At 33.8% G+C, this 11,414-nt stretch overlaps 1 pseudogene; it reads left to right on the plus strand.

Annotated features, from left to right (window-relative positions):
* Window positions 1-8,268: 8,268 nt before the first annotated feature.
* LOC120204888 lies at window positions 8,269-11,215 on the plus strand (annotated as a pseudogene).
* Window positions 11,216-11,414: the final 199 nt, after the last annotated feature.

An 11,414-nucleotide genomic window follows, 5' to 3' on the forward strand; every position in this document is an offset into this window, starting at 1 on the left:
TATCATCTTCATTTCTTTCTTATTTTTTTCACTATCATTGATTCCTTTCATCATATGGTCTTATAAGTTACCATTTGTACAATCAATATCACACATGAAATTTCACAAGGAAGCAAACATATTATCATATCACTTTATTAATATTATCTATTTAATAGCCCATGATACTCATGTGAGAACTAAAGATATGCGAGTACATAGAGGTTGTGCACTAATGCTGTCACCACAACTCATATAATTGCACCGAAGTGCCACGTAGAATTGCACCGGAGTGCCACGTAGAATTGCACCGTAGTGCCATATAATAATGTCCATAAGGACCACATATCATTCCTTAAGAATCATATACATATACTAGGGATCAAGTATGTGTCTCACCAGACTTCACACATGTTCCAAAGAATACATATATGTCCCGAAGGACCACATATCATTCCTTAAGAATCATATACATATGCCAATGATCAAGTATGTGTCTCACCATACTTCACACATATTCCAAAGAATACATATATATCCCGAAGGACCACATATCATTCCTTAAGAATCATATACATATGCTAAGGATCAAGTATGTGTCTCACCAGACTTCACACATATTCCAAAGAATACATATATATCCCGAAGGACCACATAGACCCTCGACTCTTGGCATGCCAACTATACCCCTAGCTCTCATGACACATAACATGGGCATTATCTTTTATATCCTTTTACATATTCATGTAACCATATCATATATTCATATAAGCTCATGGTTTCATTCACATATACATGTAATCACGTAGTTCATGTCAATTCTCATATGAGTTTATATTCATATAGACATAGGATTCACCCTCATGTATCACATGTACTTTCTCTTTCATATGGCTCATAACATTTCTCATGTGTTCATATGACATGTAAATCATTGTCATCTTATCATGTTATCACATAAACATATCATCTTACAATACATACAAAACACATCAATACCTATATTCACATATACCTATCATTTCATTATCCTTATTATTCTTATCATCACCATTAATCCCTTTTACTTACCATATTCATATCAATAACACATATACTCATGCACACATATAATCATAACAAATACATACTTCTATGAATTCATGTTTTTCACTATTGGAAATAGACTTATCACAAGTCTTATTTTCCCTTGAACCTCATATACTAGAGAATGTGCACTCACCTTAGCTTTGTTTTGATTCGATTATAATCCTTCAATTGATCCGGAACGGGATCACGTTCTATATCTACATCATCATACATAGATCTATATTAGTATTATAACTAATATACTCTAATGGTTCACTCTTTAGACTAAGAGAAAAGGCAATTTCATCTTTTAATGAAGGTATGCATCGATGCACTACTGATGCATCGGTGCATAAAATACATTTGATATTTCCTTATTAATGAGATGCATCGATGCACTACTTATGCATCGATGCACGAATTGCATTCGATGTATTTATTTCAAAAGAGTGCATCGATGCACTACCAATGCATCGATACACCTTCAAACAAATTTCTGGGTTTTAATATTGATGCATCGGTGCACTATGAATATGCATCGATGCACTCTGCCCAGAACCTCTTTTTGAACCCGAAAATTCATTCTTTTTGGATTAAATCCTTCATATTTCAACCCCTTTTATATTCCTAACTTTCATATACATACTTAAACTCATTAATATTCATTTATCTCATCTTTAACCTTAATATCCTCTCCTCTTTAGGAATTTCAAGAATCATACCCTATTTTCCACATGTTTCAAATCCAATTCTAACACTTAATACTTCTTAATTAGGCTGATGACAAGTCAAATTTAGCTTCAAATTCAACTTATCAACTCAATTCTGGAAATTCACTCAAGAACTCCAAATCTTAAATCTTCCCTAACTCATTTATCTTTTGATTTTAAGATAACTTAAGCTTTCCTTAAGCTTAAGTATCACCTAAGAATCATAACCCAACTTTTAATTCAACAAATAACCAACTAATTAAGAAACTCACCTTTGAGCTAGAGCTTCACGCACAAAGAAGAAAGGAGTATAAGAGAATTCTGGAAACATTGTTTCCCTCATTTCCCACGTGTAAAATATATATATTCCCACTATCACATTTCTTTTAATTCCTTAAATGATCAAATGACCATTTTACCCTTTAGTTCCTTTAATAATTAATAACAACTTTTAGGAAATACTTCCAAATAAATCACTGAACTAATCCATTCTTCTACTTTAGTCACCAAATTCTGAAACTTTACAATTTGGTCACTAACCCATAGTTTGGGATGTTACAATTATCTTTGAGGTATCCCGCCTAATTTTAACAGTGGTCGAGTCGAATATCGTTATCATGATTGGCTACAAATTTTCAACAATTAAGGGAAATATGTTCCAAGGAACATGCTAAAATATTTGTTCGGGCTTGCACATTATAACTTATAGAAGGGATCTTGATGCCCGATAAATCTTGCAACCAATTTCATTGTATGTGGTTGCGTCACCTCAAAGATTTTCGAGTTGCCAGCTCATTCAGTTGGGGCTCCGCAATTTTGGCATCTCTGTATAGAAAAATGTGTCGGCCAACTGATTATCGAAAAAGTGCTATTGGTGGATGTCTCATTCTTCTTCAATCATGGGCATGGTATCACAAAATATTTTTATGTTCGGTCGTGAAACTAAAACATATATATATATATATATAATTTCAATATTGAGTTCATATATAAATAAGTCTGGTCATGAATAACTCGTTAATCTTCTCGTTATTGTTGAGGTAATTTGAATGTTAAGTTCATATATAAATAATTTTTTTGAGTATATAATGAAATGTTTTTTTGCATTGAATATGTAATCATGTATAAGGAAAAATCAACGTGATATACCATATGAATTGGAAGAAATTCGGCTACTTATTGATCAAAAGGCTGGTACAGATGTATGTATTTAAATTTTATTATTTACCTTTAATTATCGTTATATAATTAGAATATTATGTTGATAAGAATTATATATATATATATATTATGTAACATCCTCAATATCGGGTTAGTGACCAAATTGTAAAATTTTAGAATTTGGTGATTAAAGTAAAATAGTTGAATAGTTTAATGATTTATTTAAAAATATTTCCTGAAAGTTGTTAGTAATTATCAAAGGAATTAAAGGGCAAGTTGAATAGTTCAATGATTTATTTGGAAATGTTTCCTGAAAGTTGTTAGTAATTATCAAATGAATTAAAGGGCAAAATGGTCATTTGACAAGAAATATATATTTTCCCCTTTTATATGAATGAATCACGTGGGGGAGAGAGTTATCTTCTTCCTCTTGCCTTCTTCTTCTTCCCGTGTGTCAACCTAGAGCAAAGGTGAGTTTTCTATTTTATTGATTTAAAGTTTGGGATTTGATCATTAGATGATAACTAAGTTTAAGGAAAGCTTAAGTTATCTTAAAATCAAAAGATAAAGGAGTTAGGGAAGATTAAAGATTTGGAGTGCTTGAGTGAAATCTTGAAATAGAGTTGATAAGTTGAATTTGAAGTTAAATTTGACTTGTCATCAGCTTAATTAAGAAGTATTAAGTGTTAGAATTTGATTTGAAACATGTTGAAAATTGGGTATGATTCTTGAAGTTCATAAGGAGGAGAAGATTTTGAGGTTTAAGATGAGATAAATGAATATAAATTGGTTTAAGTATGTGTATTTGAGTTAATAATATGAAAGGGAATGAAACATGAAGTATGGAAGATGAAAATAGTGAATTTTCGTATTTGAACAGTGATTTCTGGGGAAAAATTTACAGATTTCAATAGGGGTATCGATACCCTAGGGGAAGGTACTGATATCCCCTAAAGGAAAAATGGAATTTTGGTTAATTAAACTAGCTTAAGTTATTAACATCAAGTTATAATATTTATGCTTATGATAATCGTCTCGGAAATTATGTTTATGTAGATATTAAACCTAAACAAGTTCCAGAACAATCAAAGAATTAGGATCGAATCAAAGCAAGGCTAAGGTTAGTGCAATTTTAATTGTACTTATGATATTGAACAAACATTGGCTTGCGATGAGCCAGTGACGGAGTTACTATGGTAAGAAGTGACTCCTAAAATGTTAATTGATTTGTGATTCTTATGTGACATGACCTACATGATTACATGTTATATGCATCATTATATATGAGCTATGTTTGACATGAGATAAGTGATATGAGATTAAGTGAATAAACATAGATGATATATATATGATGATATAAGAATAAGACATGAATCAAATGATATGAGTTATATGGGAAATATATGTGAACAAGATATGATATATATGTTTATGTGAAACTATGCAAAGTGATACGAGCTATGTGACATACGAATATGAAATCATATGAAAAGTGACATGAATTACATGAAAGTAAATTACGTGAATACATGCACTTGTGATACATGTAATATGATATGAGATATACGGTTATACATACATGTGGTATGTGACAGAAGAGAAAGAACAAGTGATATAAAATGTATAAATGATAATGCCCATGTTATATGATATAAGAGCTAGTGGTATAGTTGGCATACCAGGGGTCGAGGGTTTATATATGTATTTTGGGACATATGGACAGTTATAGTTTACCTATGTTCTTCGGAACATATGGACAATTACATAGGTCATTCGGGACAAATTTCATAAGCCACTCAGTGGGACTTATACGAGATGTGGTGACAATAATAGTGCACAACCTCAATGTACTATAATACCTTGAGTTCTCAATAATGTGCATGGGCCTATAAAAGATACCAAAGGTATTTATAAGATTTATATGTGATACTGTGTGTATTCCTAAGTGAAAAGTATTTGTGATATGAGATTGGAAATCGTTTATGCATTAGTGTGATTTAGAGTTTATATTATATGCTGATATGGTATAAAAAGAAATTAATGATGTTAAAATGAGAAATGATAAACATGTGAATGATTTTATGTTACATGATATGTGCATGTATGTATATGTTACAGAGAAGAATATATGTTTTGGTATGATAAAGTAGTATCAAATGTTCATGCATTGAAGAAGTTACAGTTAGCATATAATTATGTTTTATATGCCTCACTAAGTCATCGACTTAGCGTGTCATTGTTTCACACGTAGGTTTGGAAAGCGAAAAAAAGAAGTAAAGAGGAACAAGGCATGTCAGTTCTCCTTACCGAAGATCAGATCAGAAATGTAGTTGAATTACATGTATTTTGTTACATAGAATTTAGTTTGCATGTAATATAAAAGATTTGAATCCGATATGCTCTGATCGAGTTTTGTAATGTTTTAAACATATTTATGTATATGGTAAATGTATAATTATGGAAGTTTAAGTATTTTGTGAGCTTTATATGTTTTGTCAAAAGTTACTGTAGCAAGGTATCGGTACCTGTAGCAGGGGTATCGATACCCCTGAAGTAATCTGGAAAATTTTTTAACATTTGGTACTGTTCACGGTATTGTTCATACCGTATAATATTGTTCATAAATACGTTTTTGACTTGAATTTTTATATTGAAACATAATTTAATAGAATATTGTTGTATTTTCTTAAAGTGAGTTCAAATGTTTTGATATTTTGTGAGAATATCGTTTTTAAAAGTTAATGTGACATCTCGAACTCGTATCCGGGTCGGGTACAGATTGGGGTGTTACATATTAGTTTCAATGGGCTCCTTATTCCACTGAAGAAATGAGGATTTGCATCCCACCTCACTTGAGTGGCTCATTAGATATATGGATGGCAGTAATCCCTCTAATATGTTATGTTATTGTCGAGTGACATCCTATTGATCGCATGCTTCGCCAATTTGGTTTCGTACAATATATTCCTGAAGCATCTAGGAATCTCGACAATATGCATAACGTCGATAGACGAGGCAAAAAAGGATGTCAACTAGATGATGAAGCAAAATGAGTGGATAATGATATGGGAAGATCGACGTAGACACATTCCCCCTAGGGAGCCGATTTATATGGATTATTATTCGGTTGCGGTTGACTATTATCAGTGGTTCAACATGAACGGGAAGTCATTCATACTTTTCGAGGAAGCATGAGGCATGAGCATTGATCGACGCTGAGAAAAATATCCACCGTCACAACATCATCATCCCCCGACTCGTGAACGGAGATCAGGAGCTTTCGGCTCGTCCTCAACGGCAACACCTAAACTATCACAACATCCACCGTCTACACCAGTTTATATTCCTAGCCCGTCATTATACATTGATACACCGTCGATTCAAATGGAACCACAACCGTTTCAGATACACCGCAGTCGTTTTAGATGTAACCACAGTAGGTTCAAATGCCACCATAGTCGGTTAAGATGCCATCATCGCAGGGTTTTATGACACCTCTTGACGATATTATACTGCCATGCTTATGGATCCAGCGTAGGTTTCATAGGTTGTTTATTTGGCGGGTGATGCTTCACCACAGACACAGACACCTCCGACTCAGTATGGATCGCAATCATCGATGTCGATCTTTTCGTAGTTTTCACAGTTCTCTATGAGTGGTGGGATAGTTAGTCATACACCTCTAGGGTATTTATTCTATGGAGGTGTTACATTGTTATCCGTCCTCATCAACAAAATGTAGCTATTATTGTTGTTACTGATGATGATGAGAGTGAGGGGAATAGCAAGTTCTACGAAGAAACCCTCATCGAAATAGATAACCATCGCTCTATGGAACACATTCAAGACGCAAACATCGATATACTTATTTAGTTTGTAATGTTCTTATTTAATTTTCTTTGTTTAGCAACAAATGTAATTAATTATGGACTTTTTTATTTTTTATTTATTTTTCTTAATGTTTTTATTATTTAATTGTTTGAATTGTAACATTTGTATTTTAATAGTTTGTATTATTTAGTTTGTATTTTAATAGTTATATAACATATATATTATCTCAATAACAAGTGTGCCAATTAGTTCGATAGTTAAGGTATACGTAGGTTACCCTTGGGACCCAAGTTGGATACCTTTGGGTGTAAAAACTCATATTTATTTATTTTCACTTCAATTCAAAAGGTGGCATATGTCAAATTTTGATTCGATTGAAATTTATTAAATTAAATTAAAACTAGGACCTAATTAAAAAATTAAGAATTAAAGTTAATATTGGTGATCAAATTGATTAATTCTAAAATCTAAGAGATTTAATCTATAAATTTAATACATGACTAGAACAAAAGATTTTAAAGTTAATGCTCAAATTAATTCATTAGACAAATTAAAAACAAAATCAAGATCAATTTGCATTAAAAATCCAAGGAAGCAAATCATACACAAGTAGTGACCAAAATGGAAGAAAACAAACTAGGGTTTCAATGTCGCGAATACGTAACTTTACAAAGACTTGTGCCCTAATTATACCAATTTTGTTAATTCCCACATAGATATTTCCGTTAAGTGTTAACCACATGTGACTATATTAAAATTATTTAAATAGTTCAGTGGTCATATTGACGTAAATTTAAAAATGGTGGTCATTTGGCGACCCAACCTATATTAATATGGTCATTTTTATAGTTTACCCTTATATTAATCCTGTTGATTTAAATATGAAAATTTTATAAATTTGTAAAGAAAATACATAAATACCTTATTAAATTTAATAATTAAAATAAAATAATAACTTAACAAATATATTGAGATTAAGAATAACTTTGAAGAACAACATTCAATTTTTAATTCTAAAACTTAAAATTTAGGGTAAATTACAAATTTTATCATTGAATTTTACGCTCTCTTCTATCATGCTCACTAAACTTTAAAAGTTTTCAATTTTCTCACTAAATTTAATATATTGAGTTTTTTTATCACTAAACTTGACTCTCCCTCCTATTTTGTCACTTTGTCATTATATAGTTAACGACGTTAATTAATTTTTTTTTACTAAAACGACATCGTTTTTTATCTATATAACAATTCATTTTAAAGTCATTAACTATTTAAGGGGTGACAAAAAAAATTCAATTTATTAAGTGAGGAAATTAAAAAGATTTAAAGTACAATTCGTAAAATAAAATTGAGTAAAGTTAAGTTACCAAATTTGTAATTGACCCTAAAATTTAAAATAAAACATTTAACTCCTAGAGATTTAGATTAAATAATGCATAAAAAAATAAGACATGAAAATGATAAATATTTGTCTATAAACTTAGGGTAGAAAAAATCTATTTAAACCCTAAATCTTTAGCTATGGATCGGATGGCTGGTTGAAGATTGTTGCCTGCTCTGAAGCTTTGGGGATTGCTGGTTGAAGTTTGCATTTTTTTTCTGCATGTCTGCTAAATCACGAGTCATTACTTTTCAGGTGCATCACTCCCAAATCTATCTCAATTCTTTACCAATACGAAGGTTTCATTCTACTCACCCCTTGCAAACCCTAATTTTATTCAATCTCGCCCTAAACCTCCAAGCTCGGCATTCTTCTTCTTCTTCTGAAGGCTTCGATTACTTGAATCAGTTTTCCCCTTTTTGTAAATCTAATAAAGCGGCTGCTATCAACTCTTTCAACTTCATTAATTTGAATGAACGCCGTAGAATAACTGTCGGCCTGTCAAAGCTTATCAAGTTGCGACATGGGCAGTTATTGAGGGTTTTTTCTTACAAGTTCTGCCCAAATGTTCTAGTCAGAATCATGAACCTTTTAGGATCCAGGGAGACCGCATTTGCGTTCTTTAGGTTTGCGTTTAGGGGTGATTCCGAGGATGCTATCAGATATTCTTGCACAGTTGCTCATATTTTAGCGGCTCAGAACCTCAGGTATCTTGCTCAAGATGTGGTTTCCTGGTTAATCTGTAGAATTGGAGAAACTAGGAGTGAGGATTTGGTGAATTTCATGTGGGAAGGTCACCGTAAATACGAGTCGGATTTCTCGGTTCTCGATACGCTTATGCGAGCTTTTCTGATTGCAGGCATGGGTTCACGGGCATTGCTCATTTTGAGCAGGATGAGGGAGGTGGGTGCGGTGCCGAGCTCTTCTGCAATGACGATCCTTTCAAGTCTTTGCTAAGAGTTGGTGACTATGGTAGTGTGTGGAAGCTGTTTAGGGATATGATCCGTGAAGGACCTTGCCCCTCCAATTATACTTTCAATGCCATGATTCATGGTTTTTGCAGAAATGGTCATCTCAGGACGGCCGAGAGTTTGCTTAATGTGATGGGGAAGTGCAAGTGTAATCCGGATGCATGTTCGTATAATATTCTAATAAATGCCAATTGCATTCGTGGATGGACTTCGAATGCACTTAATTGGGTACAATTGATGATCGAGAGGGGTTGTAAGCCGAGCATATATACGTTTAATATAATCGTTAATGCCTTGTGTTCAGAGGGAAATGTGGTGGAGGCAAGGAAGGTTGTTAATGAGATTCAAGAGATTGGTGTTTCACCTAATGTTGCAATCTACAATACCTTAATAAATGGGTATGTTAAGGCAAGGAATGTTGGTCAGGCAAAGATGGTATTTGAAGAAATGAAATCCAAGGGTATAATTCCCGATGCCATAACTTTTAATATTTTGGTTGCAGGGCATTTCAAGTATGGACGGAAAGAGGACGGAGATAGGTTGCTGAGAGAGTTATTGGATCCTGATTCTCTTCTGGATCATTCGTTGTGTGATATTTCAGTTGCAGGATTATGTTGGGGAGGACTTGTGGATGAAGCCATGGAAATTTTAGAAAAGATGCTGGAGAGAGGGATGAAGCCGAGTATTGTTGCTTTTAACTCTATCATTGCTGCATATAGCCGAGCAGGCTTAGAAGAGGATGCCTATCGAGTCTTTAAATTTATGATGAAATTCAGCCTGACTCCATCGTCTTCAACATGTAGTTCTTTGCTCATGGGTTTATCCAGGAACGGGAGGCTGCCGGAAGCGAGGGAGATCTTGTATAAGATGATGCATAAGGGTTTTCCGATTAATAGAGTGGCTTTTACTGTGCTTTTGGATGGTTACTTCAGGAAGGGAGATTTAGCAGGGGCTCAAGATATATGGAACGAAATGCTACATCGGGGGATATCCCCTGATGCTGTTGCATTCTCGGCCTTTATCAATGGACTTTCGAAAGATGGTCTAATCGAGGAGGCATATGATTTGTTCCTTGAAATGTCAAACAAAGGATTAATGCCAAATAATTATGTATATAACTCCTTGATTGCTGGGTTCTGTAACCATCGAAGGATAAACGAAGCACTGAAGTTGGGTCGAGAGATGAGGCAAAAGGGTCTCATTCCCGACATTTTTACCTTCAATATCATCATTAATGGATTTTGTAAACATGCCAGGATGAAATCAGCATTCGATGCATTTATGGACATTCATCGTGAAGGTTTGGTCCCGGATATCGTAACGTACAACACACTGATTAGTGGCTATTGTGAAGCATTCGACATGGTTAAAGTCGATCGGTTTATGGACAGCATGTATGTTAATGGGTGGGAACCAGACATCACGACCTATAATATACGAATTCACGGTTTCTGTACTAGTCGAAAAATGAATCGAGCTGTGATGATACTGGATCAACTTCTGTCAGCAGGTGTTGTTCCGAACACCGTGACATACAACACTATGATGAATGGCGTTTGTAAAGACAGACTGGATCGTGCTATGATCGTAACTGCGAAATTGCTTAAGATGGCCTTTATTCCAAATGTAATTACTACTAATGTATTATTGTCCCATTTTTGCAAGCAGGGGATGCCTAAAAGAGCACTCATGTGGTGTCTGAAGCTTAGTGAGATCTCCTTTGAATTCGATGAGGTTTCGTATAAAATCATCGACCAAGCATACCGTAGCATACGTGAAGATGTTGAATTTTTTGCAGCAACATCGGGGAAAAGCCTTCTATTAGAATTTCTCATGTACATTACATATGATTATTTCTCTAGAAGCAGACATAAGCAGGATAAGAATCCTGAGCCTCTTAAATTGATTGTGTAATCCTGGTGGTTGAGAAAATTGCAGAAATTTAGTAGAGCCTTTGGCTGCCCTTGGAACAAAATGCGTGGAACTGAAAGCACCAGGAGAAAGGAGACAGAACAGACCTGCTGGCTGTAGGGGTGTAAATGAACAAAGTTTAAACGAATAAGGTTGTGTCTGTATTCGTTTGTTTATTTTTAAGGTGTTCATACTCGGTTTATGTTCATCTAACGCTCTAATTATTCACACCTCTATTTCTGTGCATGATGTGCTTGACTGTATTGAATATCTTCTTTGTTCACTATGAGAACTGAAATTGGTTGAAATGAATACATCTCCATGATCAGATTGCTGCATTTGATTTGGAGTGGTACAAATGATAAGGATCTATAATCTGTATGTTTCACTCTAATTGGATTT

Source organism: Hibiscus syriacus, unplaced genomic scaffold (genome assembly GCF_006381635.1).
Source record: "Hibiscus syriacus cultivar Baekdansim isolate YM2019G1 unplaced genomic scaffold, ASM638163v2 tig00011718_pilon, whole genome shotgun sequence".
NCBI lineage: Eukaryota > Viridiplantae > Streptophyta > Magnoliopsida > Malvales > Malvaceae > Hibiscus > Hibiscus syriacus.